The 26,814-nt window shown below is 40.3% G+C and overlaps 2 protein-coding genes across 8 annotated transcripts in view; one reads left to right on the top strand and one right to left on the bottom strand.

Moving 5' to 3' along the window:
- Positions 1–26,814, bottom strand: part of WDR7 (WD repeat domain 7) — a 367,588-nt gene that overhangs the window by 186,290 nt on the left and 154,484 nt on the right. The window lies entirely within an intron of this gene.
- LOC127046995 (uncharacterized) overlaps positions 1–26,814 on the top strand; it is a 441,735-nt gene that overhangs the window by 357,885 nt on the left and 57,036 nt on the right. The window lies entirely within an intron of this gene.

The following is a 26,814-nucleotide window of genomic DNA, read 5'->3' as shown; positions in this document are numbered from 1 at the left end:
CATTTGGTAGAAACAGATGGAATTTATTTCCCACACATCATACGCCAAGGTCTTTTAAAACTCCACCACCCAAACACTAACCATATGGATACAGAAACGTATTGCAGGCAGAATAGGTTGCTAGATTTAGGTGGCCTAACAATTTCCATTATACAGTATTATTGCAGCCTTTTCTTTGAGAAGGTCTCACATCTCCATTGTTTGAAGTAGGCTTTTGATATTCAGCAGGGGAAATACTTTCAGGCTACAGAAGTGCCTTTTTTTTTTGTCCCATGTAATTCCACTCAGCTTTGCTGAGGTATAAATTGTTAAAATTCACCATTTCCTTTCTTTTGTTTGCATTCCTCAGGAAATTTTTGGGAGCATGGCAATTAATAGACGGATATTCTAAGGCTGGGCTCATGCTGGCTGCCATCACAGCACCAAGCTATACTCACAATGTCTGGGAGCTGCCAGAGCAGCTATAATGAGAGAGGTATGCATAAAGGGAAAGCGAGCTGAGGACTCCCACTCCAGACCCAGCACAAAATCCCAATAGCCTATGACCCACTCTGGGGGAGCCACTCGAGGCAGGAACTGGGTCAATTCACTCCAATAAATATCTCCTGGACCCAGTGCCAGGCCTCAGCAGCCCAATTCCCCCGGGGCATGTGGGGCTGGAGCTCCTTCAAATCCCAAAGAGTGGGGTGAGAAGGGGAGAGAGAGGAGCCAGACTCTCCCTAACTAAGCCTGGACCTAGCAGCCCACCCACACCTTTAGGGGTTTGGTAGGGGGCAAGGAAATCCACCTCCTGAATCCTATGGGGAGAAGATGAGGGGAAAAAAAACATGCTGGGCCAGGCTGAGCTGCTTCCCAATCACTGGAACCATTGGTCCAACCTCTCTCTGGGATAGCAGCCTTGTCCTGTTGTTGACTAACAGTCCTCAAGTGCTAGTGGTCTGTGCTGCAGTGATGAAGGGTCAGGCTTCAAAGTTGACCGATTATGAATTAAATTCTAAATTTACATATTAAAAAGTTTTTTAAAGTTATTTTGAAAAGTCAAGCATGCAAAAATTAGAAAATTCCAGATTTATAATTGCTTGTGCAACCTTAATTTTGTCCCTTGTGCAAAGCGTTAGGATACATTCTTTAATTACATGATCTCATAATATTTTTTTACCACAAAATCCTGACCTAATTCAGTGCACAGGATGGATGTATAAGGATACAGAATTAATGCTGTGCAAGCAATCATAAATCTGGAATCTCCTATTTTTGAGTGCTTGAATTTGCAAAATAATTTTTAATGCAATTATGTACATAAGAACAGTAAGTTCCATTTATACACAGCTGAGGATCATTTATAGATCAATAAGCAGAAAAGACTGCTGTCCCAGGGCCAAACTATGTCCAGAGACTTAAACAGAAGCCACGTATTAAGAGCATCTGTGGGCAGAATATGTCCCATAATGCAATACACAGTGCAAGCTAACACAGTAAATCCAAGACTACACTCATGATATATAGAGGAATCCCCAAAAATAAGGCACAGAAGATTCTTCCATTATTTATCTCCAGTGTACTCTCAGTCATTTGTAATTGTAGTATATAAAATCCTAGTTTGTAGTGCCATTTCCTTCAATAAAGTCCACATACAAGTTTAACAGTTATTTTCTTTCACTCTATATCATTAATTGCATACAGTGCTATCATAATCTAAAAATATTACAACAATAAATTGTTAACTAAACGTGAGAATACTGCAATGATAACCTGGGTCCAGAATCTCTAAAACACATTAGCAGTGAGCTGCAGGACACATTATGTAAGAACAAGATTAAATATTTATCTTTACACTTCTCCTATTCACTCCTCTCTTTATAAAATTTTGTTCTAAAACACTGTTTGTAGCCAATTTTTTTTTTAAACCAAAAATCTCATCCTCTAAAACACTCTCAGTTTCTGCTGGGGTTTGGCTTAATACAGTATCACCAAAAGTTAACATTAAGGGCTAGTCTACACTGACAACGCTAAAGCATTTAAAGATGACTTGTGTAGTCATGGCAGAGCGCTGGGAGAGAACTTCCCCAGTGCTCTAGAAAACACACCTTCACAAGAGGCATGGTGCACTGTTTACACTGGCGCTTTACAGCACTGAAACTTGCTGCGCTCGGGGGGGCGGAGGGAGGTTCATGCCCCTGAGCGAGAAAGTTGCAGCACTGTAAATTGCCAGTGTAGACAAGCCCTCGGCAAGAGTTATCATTCAGTTATAACACATTTACTTTCTATACTACGTAACTTGTAGTCAATACTCTTATTATTTTAAATGTAGTGACCATAGCATCTTCTGTCATGGGTATGATGCCAACGCCATCTCCCAATACTAGCTCCATTGTCCTACCTCTTGTCTAGACTGAGAGCTATCAAGGAACATAGAAATAATCACTTCTGTGAGTTCTCTCTTACCTCCAAAAGCAGTCTGGGCTTTTGGGAAAGGGAAACCCCGCTGCCTGCTCTAACATGTTTTCATCCCACTAACCCCGCCCCCACCTTTTTTCTTCTATGACTGCAGAGGTGTTAATGGGCTACTCTACCATGAACGGTCCCTTACAATATATGCTAACTACTTATTATAAACAGTCTGTTCCATCTTGCATTTAACTGTGATGCTTGGAGTACCTTTCCTAGAACTGAAGAAGAGCTCTGTGTGGTTTGAAAGCTTGTCTCTCTCACCAACAGAAGTTCACCCAATAAAAGACAAAGATAAGGTGGGTGAGGTAATAGAAGGCTGTAGCTGGGTGGTCACTCGCTTTGGCCTTAAAGGGCTTAAAACAGCCCAGGAGAGGGCTGAGGCTGGGAGCAAGCAGTTCGCAGGCTGATTAGGGAAGCAGGCTCAGCTGTGGCCATGCCCCAATCCCGGCTCAGCTGGCCCTTATAAGAGGGCAGTGGGCCAGGAGCAGAGTCAGTCTCGCTCCATCTCTAGAGGGAGAAGGGTATGGCTGCTGGGAAGCTGAACAGAGTACCTGAGGGGAGCAGGGCTGGGGAATAGGGCAAGGGAGCTCCTGCCCTGAAAAGTCCCAGGCTGCGGCTTTGTCAAAGGCCAGAAAGGAACTAGAGTGCAAAACTGCAGCCCAGGGTAGGCAGAGGCAGCCAGTCCAAACCACCCTTGCCTGTGATGAGTGGAAATTATACTGCAATCTGTCCCAGTGAGCGCGTGCTAGATTGTGACTAGCAGCGGCCCAAGACTGAGACGAGGTGGGGATAGTGGGCAGGGGTTCCCCTGGGTGGGGAGACCCAGAGAGCAGGTGTACTGCCAGGGGGCAGCAGCACCCGAAGACAAGGGGCACCGGGTCCAGGAGGGACAAGGGGCACAGGGTCCAGGAGGGACACGGGGGCCAGCGGCCAGGCGAAACACCGGCCTGCAAAGGGCACTCCATAGGCTGCAAAATGCTAATTCCCTGGATGACCAGCAGGAGGCGCTGCAGGGATGAGTCCTCGCACCATTACAAAGGCCTTATATACACTAGTCATCTTACTGCGGCACAGCTGTACGAATGCAGCTATGCTGCTGTAAGATTGCTCGTGTAGCCGTTCTATGCTGATCCTTCACTACCTGGCTCTTCCTCCTGATCCACATGGAAAACATGAATCTTCTCAAATGGAGAACACCAACACTTGGCTCTCATCAACCACCAACAGGAAAAAAAATCGACCACTAACAGAAGCTCATAGACTCATAGACTCTAGGACTGGAAGGGACCTCGAGAGGTCATCGAGTCCAGTCCCCTGCCCTCATGGCAGGACCAAATACTGTCTAGACCATCCCTAATAGACATTTATCTAACCTACTCTTAAATATCTCCAGAGATGGAGATTCCAGAACTTCCCTAGGCAATCTATTCCAGTGTTTAACTACCCTGACAGTTAGGAACTTTTTCCTAATGTCCAACCTAAATCTCCCTTGCTGCAGTTTAAGCCCATTGCTTCTAGTTCTATCATTAGAGGCTATGGTGAACAAGTTTTCTCCTCCTCCTGACGACACCCTTTTAGATACCTGAAAACTGCTATCATGTCCCCTCTCAGTCTTCTCTTTTCCAAACTAAACAAACCCAATTCCTTCAGCCTTCCTTCATAGGTCATGTTCTCAAGACCTTTAATCATTCTTGTTGCTCTTCTCTGGACCCTCTCCAATTTCTCCACAAGCTGGTGCCATAAAAGATATTACCTCACCCACCTTGTCTCTCAGAATGTTGCGGCTATTTCCATAACTAAAAAATTCTAAGATACCTCCACTGCTGCCATTTTACTATTACTTATCTTCCGGGAAGGAAGTCTACTGAGATTGGGGGCAATAATGCAAGTCTTATCCACTTAAACATAGCTACTTCTTTGAGTAAGGAGCACTTATGTGAGTAATGCCTGATGTTACAAGTCCATAATTGTTACTAAGTATTTGAGTGCACTATTTTACAATATGTTCTATCATAAACCAGTAATTGTGTAGAAAATATATTTTATTAGTTTAGCATTGCTTTAATGCAAACACAGCATTAGAAGAATGTGTTGAAAACATAATAAAATTTACCTGCAAGTGACTCAAAGGTCTCCAGCCTCTTTCATGCATTAAAATATTACCCAATATTTCTCTTGTTGTCAGCTACGTCAGCACACAAGGAAGATGACAGATTCTGGTTTCTTTAATTTTTAATATTTATAGTTTTTTTTAAAAAGAATAAATTGCAATTTCCCTTTAATACTGTAAATATCTTTAATTATTTAATATCTCATTTAGTTTTCCATTTTTGCAACTCCTTTTATACAGCAATACAAGCTGTCACACACAACAGAAATGCTGATGAAAGGAAAAGTCTGAGGTTTTTGACAGCAGCAGCGAACTCTGACCTTCAAGGACCATAAAATAGCCAACTTGGGTCCATTTTACATGAATGAGTTGAGTGATATATGTGCCCTAGCTTAAGCTTACAGAGATAGAAGACATCCTATGAAAACCATAGAAATTATATAAAAAGCCTTCCAGGCTCAATAAAAAAAGTGAAGCTTCATAGTACATATGTTTCCCTTGATTTTGTCAAGGATGTTTACATGATAGTAAACAGAGAGATTTCTATGTGGGATTCAAACAATTTTTAAACGAACAGTTGCACATGAAAATGAACTGCGGATACACAGACAGAGCCAATGCAATCTGTAGGAGAACTGGTCATATATTCACAAATGGGATTACAACAACTACTAATCCATCACAGCACACATAGGCATATTACCTATCATACGGGCCTCAAAGGAATAATGGGGGAAAAAACACTCACCTGATAAAAGTACAGTAAAGGCTTTGTTATCTGGCATATTGAGGGAATGGGGAGGGGCGGTAAGTGAAAAATGCCAGTTAAGTAAGAGTTTGGGTGTGGGAGGAGGTGTGGGGTTGGGGTGCAGGGCGTGAACTCTGGGAAGGAGTTTGGATGCTGGAGGCTCGGGGCAGGGGGTTGGAGTGCGGAAGAGGTTAGATCTGGGGGTGCTCACCTTGCGCAGCTCCACGCAAGCTGCGACCTTTCCCAGCTGCTTTTAGGTTGAGGAGTGCCAGGCGGCTCTGCATGTTGCCCCTGCCCTGCCCTGAGCACTGGCTTTGCAGGTCCCACTGACCAGGAACCGTGGTCAATAGGAGTTGCGTGGGCAGTGCCAGCGCACAGAGCTGCCTGCTGAGCCTCCGGCAAGGAGCAGCCAGGACAGGTCACCGCTTGCGGAGAGCTGCACAAGGTGAGCACCCCCCAGATCCAGCACCCTCAAACCTCTCCCACATCCCAACCTCCTGCCCCCAGCATCCTCCCACACCCAAACTCCCTTCCAGAGCCCATGATCCACACCCCCTCCCACGCCCCCAGCCCCATACCCCCTCCCACACTCCAAACCCTCATGTCCGTTCCTCCACCTAGGAGCAGCAGAGACAAGTCATTGCTTCCTGGGAGCCACGTGGAGCCAGGCAGGGAGCCTGCATGCCCGCACCAACCGGACTATAAAACAGACTTTCTATGAAGATTAGGAAAGCCAGTTTATAGAGCTTTCCAGGTGGTACAGGGCTGGATAACACAGCTTTTACTGTATTAATTATTCCTTCAACCCCTCTTTTTCCTCTTTCCAACAAAGAAAATCAACCCACAACATAACACACACACACACAAAATAATTCTGAAGGCATTATTATGAGACAAGGGTTGGCGATTCTGCTTCATGAATTTCCCTTTGCACTCATTGGCATCACTTCTCCATCTTGCAGAAACTACTGCTAATATACAATGAAATCCAAGGAGGTCTGAATTGCAGCCCGTGCCAACCTATGCAAGATGGCAGCCTCGGAATGAAATGCACATCAGAACACACACAGCTAAACTGAGGTGCTGTGGTGAAGGTTAGTTCAATAAAAATTGGAAATATTTTTGAAAGTGCTTCAGGTTGCTCTTGCAGTAGTCATCACCAGCCAATCCCAGAGGAGTTCATCCCTACCACAAAGTGCATAGGCAGGCATCCTTGCTTCTAAGCCGCTAGACCTCTCCTGGCACGTGTCAAAAAATTACCAGAATCTGAATGACTCTTCAACATTCACCTCCCAGGAATCCACCTGAAGCCCTGACTAAGTTTCCTCAAAAGATAAGCTTACATTAGCTATCTTATTAAATGGATTCAAACTACTTATATTACTGTAAATTCTAAATCTTTAGTTTTCTACTACTCTTTAAAATGAAAGTGGCTTCAAGGCAACGGAAACAAATATTCACTGTTTTCGTTCCAAATATCACTTTTGTTCAACTAAGTAAAATATCTGAAAATTAATATAGAAAAGAAAAGATCAAATTTAATAGGTCACTTTTAAAATTGGTTTGTAGGCTGCTCAATTTATTAGCCCTTGTATATCAATATCTGAAGACAGAACTTTTTCTATGGGCTAATAAGGGAAACATTTACAAAACCCAGACTCCAAGTTACCTAGAAAATTCTAAAAAATATTATAAATTCCCAGACAAAAACCTACAATTGAATGAAATTAAAGTTGAGACTAAATACGAGTAACAGAGAGAGAAAAAATGTTACATGGATGCTGCAATTATAACCAAACCAAACATAAAATCCAGGAAATTCAGAAGTAAGTTTATGTTAAGATACCCAAACAATTTTCATTTTAACCACAAGTGATGTAATGGAATAACTGTATTATGATGATTCAGGTATTTTAGTATTTGTAACCCCATATTAGTTTTTACAGGTTTTTTAAAGACGTCACATTTTTTTCTCCCTGTGACATCTATAGGGTAGAGTTAAGGTTGTTCATGTGCTTTAACTACCCATGTCTTACCTTAAGAATCTAGCTCAGGGGTCGGCAACGTTTCAGAAGTGGTGTGCCGAGTTTTCATTTATTCACTCTGATTTTGAGGTTTTGCGTGCCAATAATACCTTTTAACCTTTTAGAAGGTCTCTTTCTATAAGTCTATAATATATAACTAAACTATAGTTGTATGTAAAGTAAATAAGGTTTCAGAATGTTTAAGAAGCTTCATTTAAAAATTAAATTAAAATGCAGAGCCCCTTGGACTGGTGGCCAGGACCCAGGCAGTGTGAGTGCCACTGAAAATCAGCTCGTGTGCCGCCTTCGGCACCTGTGCCATAGGTTGTCTACCCCTGATCTAGCTCTTAATTTGCAATTGCTTAGTTATTTTAAATATTGAGTTAGTGAGACCAACATTATGTGAAGCAGGAGAAAGAAGAGCTCAGTTTCCAAGTCCCAGTGTCTCTGGGTATGTCTATATGGCAATGTAAGCCCAGGGTTTGGATTCAGGCTTAAGCCTAGCCTCTCTCTTTCCATCTACACACCTCCAGAATATCATAATTATATATTTATATCTCAATATACATATAGGCCACAAATGCAGTACGATATAGGATAGTGACATATGTTAAATGGCATGTTTGGCTACCTAACCTAAATTCTGCCAATTCAGGGCCTGACTCAGAGTCCACTGAAGTCAATGTAAAGATTCCTATTTCTTTAATAAGCTTTGGATCATGCTTTTAGTTATCCTGTCTTGCAGTTATATCAACATTCCAAACGCCTGTTCTATTTTATGTATTTATTTGGGCAGAAAAATATCCTTCAAGAGAAACAGACTCTTTTCTTCCTAAATTTGGAATCCCCCCTCATCCATAATTACACTGGTTTATTGTACAAGACAGGCAATATTCAATTTTGGCCCAGTGACAAGCCTAGGGTCCTATAGTCAGATTTTTTTACAATACAAGATGTATAGAAATGTATAGTAACAATAAAGGTGAGTCCCAGATTTCTAGAATTTTGGATACAACAGACCTTTAAGACATACAGTTATGTGTTGAAATGGCATTTTATGTCTAATTGATTTTTTCCTTCTGAGGTCTGCACCACTGAATTCATAGGAACTAAGCACAGGTGGAGGAATAACAAAAAAATGCGTCCAGATAGAATGTTTTTCAACTCCATGAAAATTGGCCCTCTGTAAAAAGCAGCATGTACTGAACACATCATGAATATGTGGTGAACCTGCCCACCATTAATAAATAGTTTTTGGAACTAATGAATAATATGGTTATCCCAAATGCATGCTAACAAATTTTTGTCAATGAAATGTTTGTTATACACTCTTATTATACATACGTGAGTTTAAAATCAACTTAATATACTCTGCTGTGCTATCACTGATCACAGTCTGTAGTGTGGTGTGAAGAGCATCTTTTTTTTATCTAAAGTTTTTTCTTGTTTACACAGGGAAATTTACTTGTCGAACTATGCTGGTCTAATTATAATGTTATAGCCATGCTGATATAAGTCTCCATGTGGATGCTCTTATTCCAGAAATCAACAGCAGTGTAAGTTATACCAGAAAAAAATATCATTATTCTGGAATACGAGTGTTTCCACATAGGGAGTTATATCAGCACAACTACAACGGTATAATTACGCTGCTACAATTCTATTGGTAAATTGCACACAAGTCCTTAGTATTTACTACAGGTAGAATTCTCTCTCTTTTACTACTGTGTGTAAGTTTTGAGTTATTTTACCTTCATATTCTGGATGGTGAGATATTAGGAACTCTGAAGGGGTCTAATATGATCAATTCAGTAGGGTAACTTGGGTTTTTGAGTGTCAGAGAACCAAGGTGCTTTTTGTGATACTCACGCATATTGGTTCGCTCAAACTAGTAAAGGTTTATTTTTATGTTGTATTTATTGCCACTAAATTGCAGAAAGAAGATGACTAAGTTAAGTTTAATGCTGTATATCACTGCAGTGCACTTCTGAGTTCAAATAAAAAGAGGGACAGATTTGTAGGGCAAACCCAAAATGTTCCTATAGCATTTGAATGTATTTAGTTTTCATTTACCATGTGATCAAGGAGATTAAGTACGGTATCTTGAGGATACTGTTATTTTTATAAAGAATCTTAGGATAGTAAAAAATAAAAAAATAAAAATATGCAGAGTTTATTAAACCATGAGAAGTAAATTAATACAGATCAGTGCAAACATGCAGAAAGGACTTTAAAAAAATTACAGAAATATTTGGATTAATAGAGCATCTTAAGGCATATTAATTTGCTATTCCAAGCCTCAAAGCAAGACAGAAAAACAAGAGGAAAATGAAATACAAATAATTATCTACTAGATTGAAAGGCTGTAAACATGCTGACCATAAAGTGATTGGGAAGTTACTGCAGAAGAGTCCCTAAGGCCATCACACCAATGTGCAGCTGCAGCATGCTGGGTTGCACAGCTGAAGGAATACAGAAGAAACCAAGAGAGGTGGCATTTTGATATTACAGTTACCAGCACTGCAATAAAAATGGCACTTACCATATTTTATGTTGGTATAGTGACAGTATTGGTATTCTAAAAATAGCATTACACTTTTCTAAAACTAAACAGAATTCATTCTTTGTAATACTTTGAGGTATTCATAATATTAGTAGTAGCAAACCTTGACTTGTAAATTAAATCAGGATGCTAGGTTTACACGCTAAGGGGAAAAAGTTAAAGATCACATTTTCAAGTCTAGTTGCCTACAGTTCCACTCCTAAAGCCATATTTAAGTAATTAATAAAAGCAGCCTCATTTTCAGAAGCACTGACAACTCACAAATCCCACTCAAGTGAAGGGAGCTGAAAGCGCTCAATAGTTCTGAAAATTAGATCACTTATTTAAATGCCTAAATTTGGTTTCAGATGCCTAAGTAAAGGCTCCTCAGTTAGATAATATTGGCCCAATTACCTACCTGCAATTCTTTACTAAAGGTATAAGCTGTAATTGTCACATTCTTGGACTCATGCCACCAGCACATTACTCAGAGTTTTGTTTGTTGATAACCCTGGCTAAGAAAGGTGGTACTTTGTATTTCAACATGAAAGGGAATAACCAAGAATCCCTACTTCCCTTTTTAACTACTGTTGCAGAAGAGCTCCCAATGACATGGCTATTCCATGCTGCTGATCAATTACCTTTTTTTTTTAAAATGACTCTCTCAGGACAGTTATTTCCTGTAAGACACTGAGTCAAAATTATTGTAATAGTGAAGGAAAGACGTGAAGGAGATACTATCTACTCTCTTGATTTATGAAGTTTGTCACTGGCCACTTGTGTTTGCAACTTAGAAGTAATGTTTGGACGCCCTGTTGCTTTTAACCAATATTACAGAAATATCCAGGATGGTTTCCCCTTCCCCATCTGAAAATAGCCAGGAGGATGTCACCTTTTCTTTCAGATGTAGCTACTGCAATCCATGCTTTTGTCACCTCAAAATCAACCTAGTGCAGTGTGCTCGACATGGAGCTACACCATCTTAAATCCATTAAAAAACCAAAGGTGGTACAGAATGCAGCATCTTCCTTAGCAACTGGTGTATTCCATCAGAGCACACAATATCAATGTTACACACTCTATGTTGGCTGCCTGTCATTTTCTAGGTGGAGTTTAAAAGTGATTTTTTTTAGCATATAAAGCCCTGAATGACCTGATACATGCCAACTTAAGAGATAACTGTAAACTGAAGCTCATTCAGTATAGAAGAAAGGAAGTTGCTGGCAGAGTGTTTTCCAAATGGGTCCCTTGAACTTGGAACTTGCTCCCCTCCTTAGTCTGAAGCAGACCAAATATATTGACTTTTAGAGCATACCAAAAAAATAATCTATTTACAGGGTTTTGGGAAAAGGTTGAAGACATGAGTTTGATGGGGTTTTGATAAGACTAGTCTTTCTAGAAGCCATCAAAGACTGTATCTGTAGGGTCTGACCAAACACATTGTCCTTTGAATTCAGACCTATAATTTGCAGGCAGCTTTCCCAGTATCAAAGAGCCTTAAAGACAGTTCACATCTACAGCTATGGCAACTTCCACAGCCTGCCCAGATAAATATTTGCATTCCTGAGATTTACAGTGGGCACGTGGAGATTGATACATATTTTTACTCACCATTACTCTCTTGAAACTACAACCAAATTTAGAAGAATTTGCTTATAATCCTTTCTTAAATTTAAGACAAGGCCTTCTTCCTCAGATGGATTACTGTTGCTCATTATCTCCAGCTTTCCATACATGCTGAGTAAGTGGTGTGGCAGACTGAACTGGATCACAGTTGGAGCTAAAAAAGAACTCTTGTCCCAGGAACAGCCAACAAGCTAACTATACAAGCAACAGATGTAATCCATGTGTTAAAATGGGGTGTAGTGCATGGATTTAGGCAGTGTATATCACAACAGGCTTTCACTATAAGCAACAGCAGTTTACCACACTTTCAAGCCTCATATAGACAAAGCCTAAGAGTTGATATTTCATTAATAGATTCATATTTACCTTCCCCCCTTTTTGAATCTTCTTGGATCAGACAAAGACTGAAGGATGAAGGGGCAACAGACCTTTTTAAATCTTGACAAGTCTTTTTGTGTACGTGACAGAGACAGACCATCCTGGAGATGAATGCCTGGCTGCAAAGATGTCTCCAGGAGAGCTTCGGCTTACTCGGTCACAGGATGCTGTTCCAGGAATAAGGGCGGCTAAGCAGAGGTGGGATCCACCCAGAGATGGGATCCATCGGTTCACATACTGAGGGAAGGAAAGAGCATATTTGGATACAGACTGGCTAACCTAGTGAGGAGGGCTTTAAACTAGGTTCGAAAGGGGAGGGTGACAAAAACCCACAGGCAAGTAAAAAACTTGGGGATCTGGGGGAAGAGTCAGAATCTGGGGTGGGGTGGGGAAGAGGGAGAATAGGCCATTATTGCAGGAATAAGGGAGAGACAAGAGAGAACATAGGGGAGGAAACAAATCAGTATCTTAGATGTCTGTATCCCAATGCAAGAAGTATGGGGAATAACCAGGAAGAACTTGAAATGCTTGTTAATAAATACAACTATGACATAGTTGGCATCACAGATACGCATAACTGGAATATTGGTATGAAAGGGTACAGCTTGCTCAGGAAGGACAGGCAGGGAAAAAAGGGAGGAAGTGCTGTCTTATATATTAAAAATGTATACACTTGGACTGAGGTTGAAATGGAAATAGGAGACAGACTTCTTTAAAGCCTCTTGGTAAGGAAAAAAGGGGTACAAAAGGGGAGGTGATGTCTTGGTAGGAGTCTATTATAGACCATCTATCTAACCAGAAAGAAGAGTTGGATGAGGCTTTTTTTAAACCACAAACAAAATCATCCAAAGCACAGCACTTGGTGGTAATGGGGGACTTCAACTACTCAGACATCTATTGGAAAAATACAGCAGAACACAAATTATCCAATAAATCCTTGGAATGTATTGGAGACAATTTTTTATTTCAGAAGGTGGAGAAAGCTACTGGGGGAGTGGCTGTTCTAGATCTGATTTTTGACAAATAGGGAGGATCTGGTTGAGAATTTGAAAACTGAAGGCTGCTTAAGTGAAAGGGATCATGAAATGATAGAGTTCATGATTCTAAGGAATGGTAGAAGAGAACACATTACAATAAAGATAATGGATTCCAAGAAGACAGACTTTAACAAACTAAGGGAGTTGGTAGGTAAGATCCCATGGGAAGCAAGTTTAAGGGGAAAAACAGTTCAAGAGAGTTGGCAGTTTTTCAAAGAGCAAAATAGCCCAGTGTATAGGAAAAACAGTAGGTATGGCAAAAGACCACTCTGGCTTAATCAGATTTTCAATTATCTGAATTTCAAAAGAGAGTTCTACAAAAAATGGAAACTAGGTCAAATTACAAAGGATGAAGATAAACAAATAATACGAAGATGTAGGGAAAAAATTAGAAAGGCCAAGGCACAAACCAAGATTAAACAAGCTAGAGACATAAAGTGTAATAAGAAAATATTCTACAAATCTATTAGAAGCAAGAGGAAGACCAATAACAGAGTAGGCCCATTACTCAATGAGAGGTTAAAAAAAAAAAAAAACAACAGAAAATAACTTTTTTGTTTCGGTTTTCTCCAAGAAGATTAGTAACAATTGGACACCTAACATAGTAAATGCCAGTGAAAATGAGATGGGAAAGAACAAGTTAAAAATTACTTAGACAAGTTAGATGTCTTCAAGTCACCATGGCGTAGTGAAATACATCCTAGAATATTCAAGGAGCTGACTGAGGAGATAACTGAGCCATTAGTGATTATCTTTGAGATGTCATGGAAGACAGGAGAGATTCCAGAGGACTGGAAAAGGACAAATATAGTGCCTATCTATAAAAAGGCAAATAAGGACAAACGAGGGAATTACAGACCAGTCAGCTTAATAACTTCAGTACCTGGAAAGATATTGGAGCAAATAATTAAGCAATCACTTTGCAAATACCTAGAAGATAATAAAGTGATAAGTAACAGTCAGCACAAGAAAAAATCATATCAAATCAATCTAACAGCTTTCTTTGACAGGGTAACAAGCCTTGTGGATGGAGGGAACTGGTAGATGTGGTGTATCTTGACTTTAGTAAGGCTTTTGATACTATCTTGTATGACTGTCATAAACAAACTAATGAAATACAACCTAGACGGAGATACTATAAAGGTGGGTGCATAACAGATTGGAAAATCATTCCCAGAGAGTAGTTATCAGTGGTTCACACATATCGAGCGGGGTCCGACAGGGATCGGTGCTCAGTGCGGTTCTGTTCAATATCTTCATCAATGAGTTAGATAATGGCATAGACTTACACTTGTACATTTGTACACTTACAAAGTTTGTGGATGATGCCAAGCTAGGAAGGGTTGCCAGTGTTTGGAGGATAGGATTAAAATTCAAAATGAGCTGGACAAACTGGAGAAATGGTCTGAAGTAAACAGGATGAAATTCACTAAGGGCAAATGCAAAGTGTACTCCATTTAGAAAGAACAATCAGTTGCACACATACAAAATGGGAAATGACTGCCTACAAAAGAGTACTGCGGAAAGGGATCTGGGGGTCACAGTGGATCACAAGCTAAATATGAGACACAGTGTAACACTATTGCAAAAAAAGCAATCATCATTCTGGGATGTACTAGCAGGAGTGATGTAAGCAAGACATAAGAAGTAATTCTTCCGCTCTGTTCTAAGCTCACTGGGCCTCATTTGGAGTATTGTGTCCAGTTCTGGGCACCCCATTTCAGGAAAGATATGGACAAACTGGACAAAGTCCAGAGAAGTGCAACAATAATGATTAAAGGTCTGGAAAGCATGATGGATGAGGGAAGATGGAAAAAATTGAGTGTGTTTAGCCTGGAGAAGAAGACTGAGAAGAGAAAAAGGTTGTTACAAGGAGGAAGGGGAAAGTTGTTCTCCTTAACCTCTGAGGATAGGAGAAAAAGCAAGGGGCTTAAACTGCAGCAAGGGCGGTTTAGGCTGGACATTAGGAAAAACTTCCTAACTGTCAGGGTGGTTAATCACTAGAATAAACTGCCCAGGAGGTTGTTGAATCTCCATCATTGGAGATTTTTAAGATCAAGTTAGACAAAAGTGTCTAATATGGGGATTGGTCCTGCTTGGAACAGGGGGTTGGACTAGATGACCTCCTGAAGTGCCTTCCAACCCTGATATTCTATGAAAAACCTGTCAGGGATGGTCTAGATAATACTTAGCCTTACCATGAGTGCAGGGGACTGGACTAGATGACCTCTCGAGGTCTCTTCCAGTCCTACGATTCCATGGTGGTATGTGGCCACATCCAAAGGCTACCTGCGTTCAAGAATTTTAGGGTCTGCAAGGCACAATATGCTAACTCCAGTCACTGGAATCTGTGACGGTAATGTCATCAGAGAGAACTGTATATCAAAAAATAATACACCCAAGATAAAAAGGAATAATATGAAAATATTTTATAAATTCATGAGCGGAAAGTCTGATGAACATGTATATTTTAATAGTGAAAATAATATCTATACCATGTAGAAGAGATAAAAATCATTGTCTGATCCACAAATTAGGCAAAAAGTAGTGAATTTTTGCATTCTAGATTTAGTTTGCACTTTAATATGGTGCCAATTCCCATAATCTTTCAATCAGAAGGGACATATAAATGTTTTGTAAGTAGGGACCTCAGAAAGCAGTGATGTGCAAAAATCAATATTCAGTCTCAGACTAAGAGTCTTCCTTCAGTTACACTGCTATACAATGCATATGGTTATTTTCAATATTGAAATATACAGTAACCATTCAAAACTTGCTTCATTCATTTATTTATTATTTAAATTTCTAGGTGTCTTCTAGTAGCCTTGTACTTCAAAAATCCAGCAGGCAGTTTGCAGATGCAATGGAGATACTGAAAAAAGGAGGATATTTTTGGAGGGTGGAGGTTAATTGCTTAAGGATCGGACAAATGGCTATAGCGAGCTATAATTTTAGGATTGCTTGTACACATTTCTCACACCGCTGTATTTACTACTTGGAGCGAAAAGGATCAGAATATGAATAGCTCTAAAGCAGATTTCCAAATTAGATCTGTACTCATTGACAAGACTATAGCTCTTCGAAGAATGCTTTAAAACACTTTATAATAGTTCAAAAGAGCTACTGTGAATCAGTTGAGTATATATATAAGTAGAGAGTTCATACAGCTGAAAAAACCACTGATTTACCCAGCCCCCCTAAGCAGGAAACTTCTCTTGAAAAGTGGGAGGACCTAGTACATCACATTTTCAGGATCTAAGCTTGAATTATATATATGTATATATATACACACACACACACACACACATATATTAGATAGATAGATAGATAGGAGTGTGCATGTTTGTAACTCTTTACTGGTTGCAAAACAAAAACAAAAAAAAACAAAACAACCCACCACATATAAACAGAATGTGAACGGATGCACTGCTATTTTACTAGTCTGAAGACACACTGCTCCAGTGCGTCTGATCATGATCACAGGTTTATCAAGCTACAGCTACATGGGAAAGCTCTGAACATCAACAAAGGCAGACGGAGGAGTTATTCAGTGGGGAGAAGTGTCACCTTTAATCCTCTTCGTGGTGTGCTCAAAGAATGTCGTCTCAGGCCTTTAAACAACACCTCTCTGTGAGCAAGGACCACGTATCCCTTCTCTCTCCAGACTAGGTTTTAGTCTGCAGCTGCCTGCACTTGAATTATGATTATCTCAAGCAGGTCTGATTTACCTCCAGTCCCTGTGCTTTGCTTTCTCTCCAAGAGCTATTACCAGCAGTTACAAATGACCACACAGCTTTTCCTAAGCAGAGCACATTTAAGGACAAAAGCATACAGAGAAAACATACAAAAGAAGTTGCCCGTATATGACAACCCTGGCAGGTTCAAGCCCTTCCACAAGATTTGGCCTCTCCTTAAACAAAAGGTCATGTCTATTTATTGAATCATCATGAAGGCCTCTCTGTCGATTCAAACTCACCTTTTATATCCCAAGTCCTTTCTTTGTCACTGACCCTCTTGAAACCTGGCCTGAATTAGTATACCCAAACCACCCAGGTATTGTATTTCACTGGAGTTATTTACAGCCCTAGGAACTGCATCAAATTTCCTCCCACTGCATCTACTTCCTGTCACAAGGAGAGACCAAAACAGAGGCTGATAGAGGGATAGGAGAGCTAAGAACTCCCACTACCAATCACTCCCTGCTGCAGCGAAGAGACTAGATGAGGGGATACAATTGCATAGACAGCCTTTCTTGTACCCACCAAATGGCACTAGTATGTGTAGTAAGAAGAGGGCCTGAAACATAAGCCCATGTATCTGAGGCCTGGTATGAGGCCTGAGGTAAAGTAGTCAAAACTTGACTGATATAACGCAAAGTTAAGTTGTGAGCAAGAGGCAGGCCCCGCTCAAAGAATCTGGCAAGAATAGGGCTGATATTGCAGAAACACACATTCCTAAGTAGTGCTAGACATAAAAATATATATACAAAAACATTCCAGAAAGGTGGTACCAGAACACCCTGATACCAAACACATTCCCCAAAGATAACAGGGACAGACTGACCCATCCTAAAGATAAGGTCAGGATGACAGCATAATGAATAGAGATGTTTTGATCGAACCAACATGCACAAGCTAATGGGTGGCACCCAAATACATCAGGAGTAATATATAACTTGTTTGTATCGGTGTATAAAGAGGTATCTCAGAGGGAGTGTCTTTGGCTGGCCTGGATATAATGAAAAGTCCCACCAATAACTGAGATAGTCCGTTGCAAGGGACATACATGAGTTAGTGTGCCTGTAACCAATGAGCCAGGACATTAGGCCCATGCTTCGTTGACAACAAACCTGACCAAGTTCTTTCGCTACGAAGTGAGTCTGTGGATTTATTGGGCCATTTGATCGGAACCTGCTGTATGGGATATCTGGACAGAGTCAGTACAGCACGCAGAAAGAACACACACTCACCCGAACATCTCACAACAGCACACAAAGGAAGAACAGAGAGGGGCAGGGGAGGGAGGAGAATTCCAGGCACCAAAGGGATCAAGACGTTTAACATCTACTAAAGATGCAGGGTGGGATTCCATAAGGGTTGATACCATTAGAGGTTTAGAGTAGTCCCTCCACCATCTTTCACATCAGCCTCTGGCTAGTGGATGTAATCCACTATTTACTGAGTGCTCAGCACATTTTTCAAGCCCAGAAAGATCTACCTATTTATGAACTCTACCTTCTGTATATATTGACAGTAATTAAATTACATTAGAGAGCAGCAGGTGGCTCTAATTCTAAAGAGCATAAAGACTAATTAATGAAGACACAGATCACAAGGATCCACATTTGAATATAAATTGAAAAATTTACAAAACATGTTAATCATTTTCTGGTTGATGAAACATATATACACCACAAAGGTTCTTAATTCTTATTTCAGTTTTACTTCTTGAGAATTTCTTTTCAAGGCAATTTCCACTACAGTAAATTCTGTGATGTTTAAGACAGTTATCTTTACATTCCACATATCTCTATTTTGCTTTCTTTGTAAGCAGCTGAATCTGTCAACAGAGGTACTGATGTAGTATCATGCTGTCTGTTTTTGACAATGTCAGTGACATTTGATCCTTTACCCCTGTTATATGGTCAGCTATGTCCTTGCTATATTGAACAAGTGGTGGATTAAAACCATTTATATACACACTGCAGTACAGACCCTCAAAATTCAGCAGTAGCACTCCTGAGAAGTGTATATGTACATTTCTAAATGAAAGAGAGATCTAATTGATTTTAAAATTATTTTGTTTCTCTTTTACCACTCGGGGAAAAATATATACTAACATTTTTAAAATTGTTACATTAAATGGAAGAAACAGTGCATTATATTAACAGAATGTTCTGGTTAGTGCAAAATATATTTTGACAAATAGATATTTAATTTATAAACAAAGCTCTTGTCTCTTTCACAAAAAAGCTAAAACTATTAGAGGGTGTAGGAGTTGGGGAAGGGTTAAATAATCAGTTTAATATATTTTCTTTCAAGTCCCCCACATCTTGAAATCTACAATATATTTAGAATATAGAGTTTTCAAAGTCATCTGACTTCTATTCTGAATCCTGAAGTCTTGACTACTGAAGCCAGTGGTATTTTTGCCCAAGTAGGAATTGTTGTAAATTGCAAAGTCATAATGTTTATGATTTGATCTAAAATGTATGTTCAATTCATGCAAAATAAAACATTTTACTGGATAACTGCAATAGAGCAATCATTCCAGCCATGAAAGATAATGTACATAATACTACTTTTTTGAAAGAATATTACTTAAAAACATGTATGTTCAGTATTTTTAAAAACAGATCCAATTTCCCTGAGGACTACTATAAGTAATTTTTAAAAAATGCTTAACACACAGTCTAGTGTATTAGTAAAAGTATTTTTCTGAAATAGGCTTCAGCAATTTTTTTTAAACTGCCTAAACTAGAATGTCCTAATCTCTAAAAGGATTGATGTGAAAGTGATCCTTTTAAAAAATTAGATGGATAAATGAAAGTGTTTGGTGAATGTCAAGTTGGACTGAAGAAATTCCTGTTGACTGACCATTGCATACTAGCATTACTTTGTGCAGCTGATCAATAGATATCAGCTTTAAAAAGACAGGCAGAAAAAGAAGCTGCATCTTATTTTTAAGATAACAAGGTGAGATGAAATTGTTTCATTCAAGGCTCAATTTTATTTTTTTTCTTAGTCCCATTCCCCAGTTAGAACTATTCTTTTGGGAAAAAAATTATATTCAAATGATCATAAACTTAAGTTATATAGCTTTTAGCTTTGTCTTTCTACCCTTTTAAGTCAATCACTTTCAATATGTAAATGAGAGCTTTTTTTGGTCCCATTTTTCTAACTATAAATTATAAAATTATGCCACAAGTATTCTAATTACCTAACACAAATCATAAAATTGTACTAGCAGTGAACTCACCAGGAATCCTTACTATTTTTGACCAACACCCATCATTGCAGATGGACTTCAATCACATACGAGGGTCTCCTGGCCTGAAAACGCTGAGCGTAACACAAAGCAAAAGCATGCTCACGTCTTAGAATTTCTCCGATATGAGGAGGGCCCATCTTCTGTCTCTTCCCTGTCCTCATAAGCTTGCTTCCTTTTCTCTTCAAAACCTTTTATCAGCTTCAACACTCAATGCTCACAATAGTGCTATCTGACACTACAGGAACAGTTTCAGGGAAGGAAGAAGGGAAACTAAGAATGGGAGAGTCAAGGAGTAGGAGAACAGTAGGTAGGCAAAGGGAGTACTGATATGAAGAAAGAGGTCTCGATTTCCTTGTGAATCTACATTCTATACTCCTAACTTTCATAATTTGTTTTCATTTTCATAATAGTCAACTTTCTATTAAATGTGGATTTAATTACATTTAGATATGCCTTAAGCATAACAGCATTTTTCACTGCTGATTGGCTTTTATAGGAATAATTATACTGCTATTAAACAATGCTAGAAATACATTCTGCATATTACATATATTACATTTACAACTTATAATGCATACAAACTGGCAAAAATAATTATGCAGTAACGATTTCCTTTATAAAGGAAGAAAAAATGAATAAGTGTATTCCTTTTAGTTATTGTGAAAATCAGACAGATAATCAAGAAATCTACTAGCTACATTACCCATAGAGCCCTACAGAACAAATGCTCCAACCATTGGATGCTCCCAAAATAAATGTACTCTTCTTGATACGGGTTTCTGTCAGCATGCTGATCAGATTTTTCATAATGTCATTTACATAGGCTTCTAGTCAATAGAAACAAATATAGTTTTCTTTTAAACCCTCACAAAATCCATATACAGCTCAATCAAGTCACACAAACTAAAGGTAACTTACACAATCTATAAATTGTGGTATCCTAGTTGCTTTGATGGTATGTTAAGAAAATCTTTTAGCTATTTAAATTCTGAGGATATTGAATATTCTTCATTTTTAATACACAGCATGTAAGGTGGCATGAAAGGAAAGATTCAATTCAAGAGAGCAATACAGTATATTTTGCATATTTTTATGGTCAGTCATAATATATTTTGAACTAAATAAACCAGAACTCTTTAGACTTCATCAACCTTGCCTACAATAAAATCTAACAGTGGTGACAAGTTATGATGGTACTGTATATCTTTAACATACTGTAGTTCAACCTGCTGTGCATGGATTTAAAAAGTGCTTATTTGTTCAAAACCCTCTATATCATCTATAAGTCAAATAGTGAAAGATCAAAACATCACAAAGTCAATTCTTTAAGTAACCATAATTGCTAAGAAATAAGCCATTTCATCTCACGGGCAGTAAGCTGAACATACCAGATCTTGCCAGATTTAAAACACTAGCTGAAAACATGTATAATGCAAAATAAATGAAGGAGGTAAAATTTGCTCAGTAATAGGAATTTTCTAGCAAATATAATTACAGAAGACACAGCTATTTTGTTTCTGTCTGCAACTATTATAGTACTATTTCTCTGCTTGTGAATCATTGAAATGATTTCAGTTCCTCAAAGGCTTCTGAAATAATTACTAGTTACTTTTCAAACCACACTTCTTCATATGGACCTGACTGGAGAACTTATCTTGTCAGAGAACCTATTAACAAGAATAAGTTAATTCTCTCAACATGTTTATATTCTAACATAATAGAAGATAAATGGGGACAAAACAGGAGATCCCATGTTAATTAACTATATGTTTGCTACACGTGGATCAACTCCACATGTAATGATGGTTTTACAGTTGTCTAGAGAGATCATTAGGGTTCCTTAGCTTCTTTTCCCAGTGGAAAGGTTTTAAATATTTTCAGTTGAAAGAGGTTGTTAGATGGAGATCAGAAGAATCAAGATACTGGATTATTACAACAACAGAGGCTGACTGTGTCCACAGGTTGCAATTTTACAATTGGTGATTTCATAGATTAATAGAGGACTTTTTTTGCTTTGTAATTTAGCAGTCAGATCACAAATTGAGATTACTTACTGTAACTGGAGGTTCTTTGTGAAGTGTGATCTCTATCTTATGCCACACGTGTATGCATGCGTGCTATTTGTCTGAGTCTGAAAATTTTTCAAATCAGCGTCCACTGACTCATACATGCGCAGAAGCTTCCCTCATGCTCCTGATTGAGGGTATAAGAGGCAGTGTGGGTCGATGCTTCTCCAGTTCCTCTTCTTATCATGATCCAACAGGATCTGAAGCAGAAGGGAAGGAGGGTAGGCAGTGGAATACAGATAGAGACCACACCCTAGGTTACAGTAAATACCCTCCATTTCTTCTTCAAGTGATGGTCCCTATGTGTACTGCACACGTGGGTGACTGGCAAGCAGTATGCAGGTGGAAAGGAGGGTGCGAGGAAGATGGTAGCAGAGATGCTTGTAGTACTGCCATTCCTACAGCTGCTATCAGCAGTTTCAGCTTGAGTTAGAGTGTAGTGTGTCATGAATAGGTTGACAAAGCTCCAAGTTGTTGCTCTGCAAATCTCCTGTAGTGGAACATCTGATAAGGATGCTCTGAAGGCCACATGTGATCACATGGGGTGAGCTATAATACCCCCAGGAGGAGGGTTCTGTTTGTTCTTTCGTAGCAGTCTAAGATGCATCCTGAAGCCCACTTAGAAATCCTCTGAGAGGATATGGGTTGTCCATACAAGCTTTCTGCTATGACAAGAAAGAGTCTCAGAAATTTTCTAATGGGTTTGGTTCTTTGCAGGTAGAATGCCAGGGCGTGCCTGACAATGAGGGAGTGACGTCTCCTGTCTTTGGAAGAATCATGGGGTTTCAGGAAAAATACAGGTAAGTATAATGATGTAGATCTCAGAAACAATCATGGGAAGGAATTTTGGAACTAACCTAACGGAGATCTTCTCTTTGTGAAATACTGTATAAGAAGGATGTGCCATCATGTCTCCTTGCTCACTGACACTTCTGGCAAAAGTGCTGCCGTTAAAAACACCAGCTTCATGGGTCATGTTGCCACATTGTGATAGTGGGTCATGGCACACGTTGTGATAGTTTCAAAGAGCAGACCTGTGAGAGTTTACAGAACAAGGTAAAAGTCCCATTGAGGTGTAGGTTTAACGATTGGTGGGAAGGTCCTGATCAAGCCCTTCATAAATCGTACAGTAGCCAGTTACGTAAAGACAGAACATCCCTCAACCAGAGAGAGGAAGGCACTAATCACTGCTAGGTGCCCCTACAGTGAACGAGGGGCCAGACCAGAACTCTTTGAGGAAAGGAGATAGTCTAGGATAACTAGAATGCCCACAATATGAAGTGAATATTGGTGGCGATGTGCCCAGACCAAAAAGTGATGCCATTTAGCCAAGTAGCAGGACCTAGTAGAATCTTTTTCACTTTGGTTAAGGATTTCCAGAACGGGGTGGAACATTATCATTCTATTTCCGACATCCATCCAAACACCAGGCTGTGAGGTGGGGTGAGCCTTGTTTGAGGTGCTTGATTTTCACCTCCCCATCCTGGATTAGGAGGTCTTAAAATAGGCAGATCATGATAGATAGGTGTTTTAGGAATTCTGTGAACCAGAACTGTCTGGACCAGTACCTTTTGTCCCAACTGTGGTAGTTGGGACAAAAGGTATATCTGACATTATTTGTCCAGTACAGCAGGAGAGCATGACCGTGGGAACTGCAGCCCTTGATTCTCCTGGAGTAATACATGGAAAGCTTTCTATTCGTCTGAGGTGCAAAGAGGTCCCTTTAGTGGAATACCCCATTGTGCTAATATGTTGTTAAGAACTGTGTGGTGGAGCTCCCATTTGTGGTCTACAGAGAAGCTTCTGCTTAACCTGTCTGACAGGAAGTTGTAAATACCCGGGAGGTATGCAACTTGTATCGTAATATGGTTTCTGATACATCATCTCCGAAGTCTGACTGTTTCCAGGTAGAGGGGATGAGATCTTTCTCCTCCCTGCTTGTTTATATAGACCACTGTGGTGATATATGTTATTTTTACATGGAGTAAGCGTATGAGGGAAGGAAGGCCTTGCACGCAAGGTGGACTGCTCTCAGTTCCAGTAAGTTTATGTGTAATCTGGTCTGTTTTAAAAACATAAGAACGACCATACTGGGTCAGACTAAAGGTTCATCTAGCCCAGTATCCTGTTTTCCCACAGTGGCCAATGTCAGGTGCCCCAGAGGGAATTAACAGAACAGGTAATCATCAAATGATCCATCTCCTGTGTCCCATTTGCAGCTTCTGGCAAACAGAGACTAGGAATATCATCCCTGCCCATCCTGGCTAATAGCCATTGATCAACCTATCCTCCATGAATGTATCCAGTTCTTTTTTGAACCCTGTTATAGTCTTGGCCTTCAAAACATCCTCTGGCAAGGAGTTCCATAGATTGACTGCATGTTGTGTGAATGCACACAGGGCCCAGGTGCCCTGAGCAGTGTGGTAGTCCAGGTGAACATCCCACCCTGGAAGGGAGGCACCTGTGAGAATGGTGGCCCTTGATATGGGAAGGTTGAAGGGAGTTCCACCATGAATTTGTTTGGGTTGGACCACCAAGCAAAGGAGGTCATAACTCTGGTGGGAACTGTGACCTTGGAGTCAATGCAATCCCTCTGTGGTTGGTAGGTCGAATGGAACCAAGCTTGCATGCACCACAAGTGAATCTGGTGAATGGCATCATGCAGGTGCATGCAGCCATGTGTCTAACAGAGAAAGACACCGGCGCACCATAGTTTGCGGGTTATGTAAAAGATCAGATTGCTCACTGTGTAAAACCTATCTATGGAAAGAAATGCTCTTGCAGAGACTGAGTACAGCCATGCTCCCATAAAATTTATTGTCCTTGGGGGTAACAAAATGTACTAACACCTAAAGTAGAAAGAAAGTACTGAAGAGGTCCCATTGCTGACATGACTTCCTGATGAGATCAGCCCACAAGGAGCCAGTCATCCAGGTATGGAAACACTGTATAACCCTGGTATTGAATCTGGGCTGTTACCACAGGGAAAACTTTAATGTATACCCTGGGGGCTGTAGCGAGCCTTCAGGCAAGGAAATGAAACTGGTAGCGCTCTTGGCCAATGAAGCACAGAAACTTCCTGTGAGACGGGTCAACATCTATATGGACATATGCATTCTTCCTGTCAAGAGCTGCAAACCACATTCTCTCATGAAGGGAGGAGATTATAGATGCCAGCGCAATCTTCCTGAATTTCAGCTTTCAAATAAAGTTGTTGAATTGCCGAAGTTCCAGGATGGATCTCCACCTTCCGTCTTTTTTGGAGATTAGAAAATATGGAGCGTAGAACCCTTTGCCTTGATACTGAGGTGGGACACGTTCTATTGTCCCCCAGCGTAAAAGGCATTCCGTTTCCTGTTGATCAATTGATGAGAGCGCTCTCCGAAGAGGGATCAGGAAGATGGTTTGTGAGGAGAGAAGAAAAGAAACTCTGTGGAGTATCACTGATGGATAATCTGCAGGACCCAACTATCTGTGGCGATCTTGTTCCAGTTGTGGGCGAACAAAGTAAGATGGCCTCCAAAGATGACAGAAGAGGAAGTAGGTACCACTCAGGGGTGGTATGCAGGTCTCGACCTGCATGTCAAAAATGACTGCTGGCCTGTGGTTGGGAGTAAATGGAGGCTATGGCAGTACAGAGAGCCACGAAACGGGATCCCTGAATTCTCTGTCATTTATGCAGAGGCTCAGGTGGACATATGGAGCGTGCCACAGGAGTGGTCGTGGTCTAAAGAGCTGTCTCTAGTGTTTCCTCTTGGGGGGCTGGAGTGTAAATCCCCATGGATTTCAGAATGGATCCTGAATCTTTTAGAGAGTGCAGGAATTCATCCATCTTTTCATTAAAAGGTTGGATTCATTGAAGAAGAGGGCTTGGATGGTGTTTTGGATCTCTCTAGGAAAGCCTGATGACTACAGTCACGAGTCTCTTCATGTGATCAGTTCTGTGGCCAAACTTCTGGACACTATCTGCAGCACCAATTGCAGCCTGGGGAGCCAACTGTGCCACTAACCTCATATTTTGCTAATAAAACTTAATAATTAGCTATACAAAATTGAAGACCTGCAGAAGAGAACACCTTCTTACCCAGGAGGTCCAGTCTCTTTGAACCCTTATCTGTTGGGATGATTTCTGGTAGTGCAACCAAGCTCTTCCATAGCTGCCTGTATTACCAACAAATTGGGGCAGGATGGGAAAAAAGTCAGCTCCTTTGGCAGGAACAAAATATATATTTTTGGTATACAGTCACAAGATGTTGGTATGTGCCAAACTGCTAAGGTCAGTACTAATATAGATGTGTTAATTGGAAGGGCCACCCTGGTCGGTCCCTGTGGTTGCAAATTGTCCAAGAGATGGTGTTAAGGGTCCTGGACCTCTTCTGATGAGATCTGCAGATTGTTAAGAGATCCTTTGCAACAGCTCCTGATATATCATGATGGTGGCCATCTGTTGAAGAAGGCAATGAAGGAGCGATGTCGTCATCTGGAAATTATGAAAAGGCACCCATTGGAACTGTTGGTACAAATGGAACTGGTTCCAGCTCTTCCTGCTTATACATGGATGGAATCATCTGACGAGAGGTGGAGGAGCTGTACGACTCCTGACAGGGGTCCGGGCACCTGCCACAGAGATCCGCGCATTGGCCACAGGGATCCCAAGGGCCCCAATATCGAGGAATACATTAGTCGTGGTGACTCCCAAGGGAAATTGGAACCAACTATCCCTGGCGGGGAGGGTCATATCTGAAAGGATGGTAAGCATAGCTTCTCAACCATCTTCCGGGACCAGAGAGGATTTCCCCCTATTGGAATTAGGTGGGAGGTGGGGGGAACAATATTATACTA

The sequence above is a fragment of the Gopherus flavomarginatus genome, chromosome 3 (assembly GCF_025201925.1).
Source record: "Gopherus flavomarginatus isolate rGopFla2 chromosome 3, rGopFla2.mat.asm, whole genome shotgun sequence".
Lineage (NCBI taxonomy): Eukaryota > Metazoa > Chordata > Testudines > Testudinidae > Gopherus > Gopherus flavomarginatus.
This window is presented reverse-complemented; position numbering and strand designations above follow the sequence as displayed.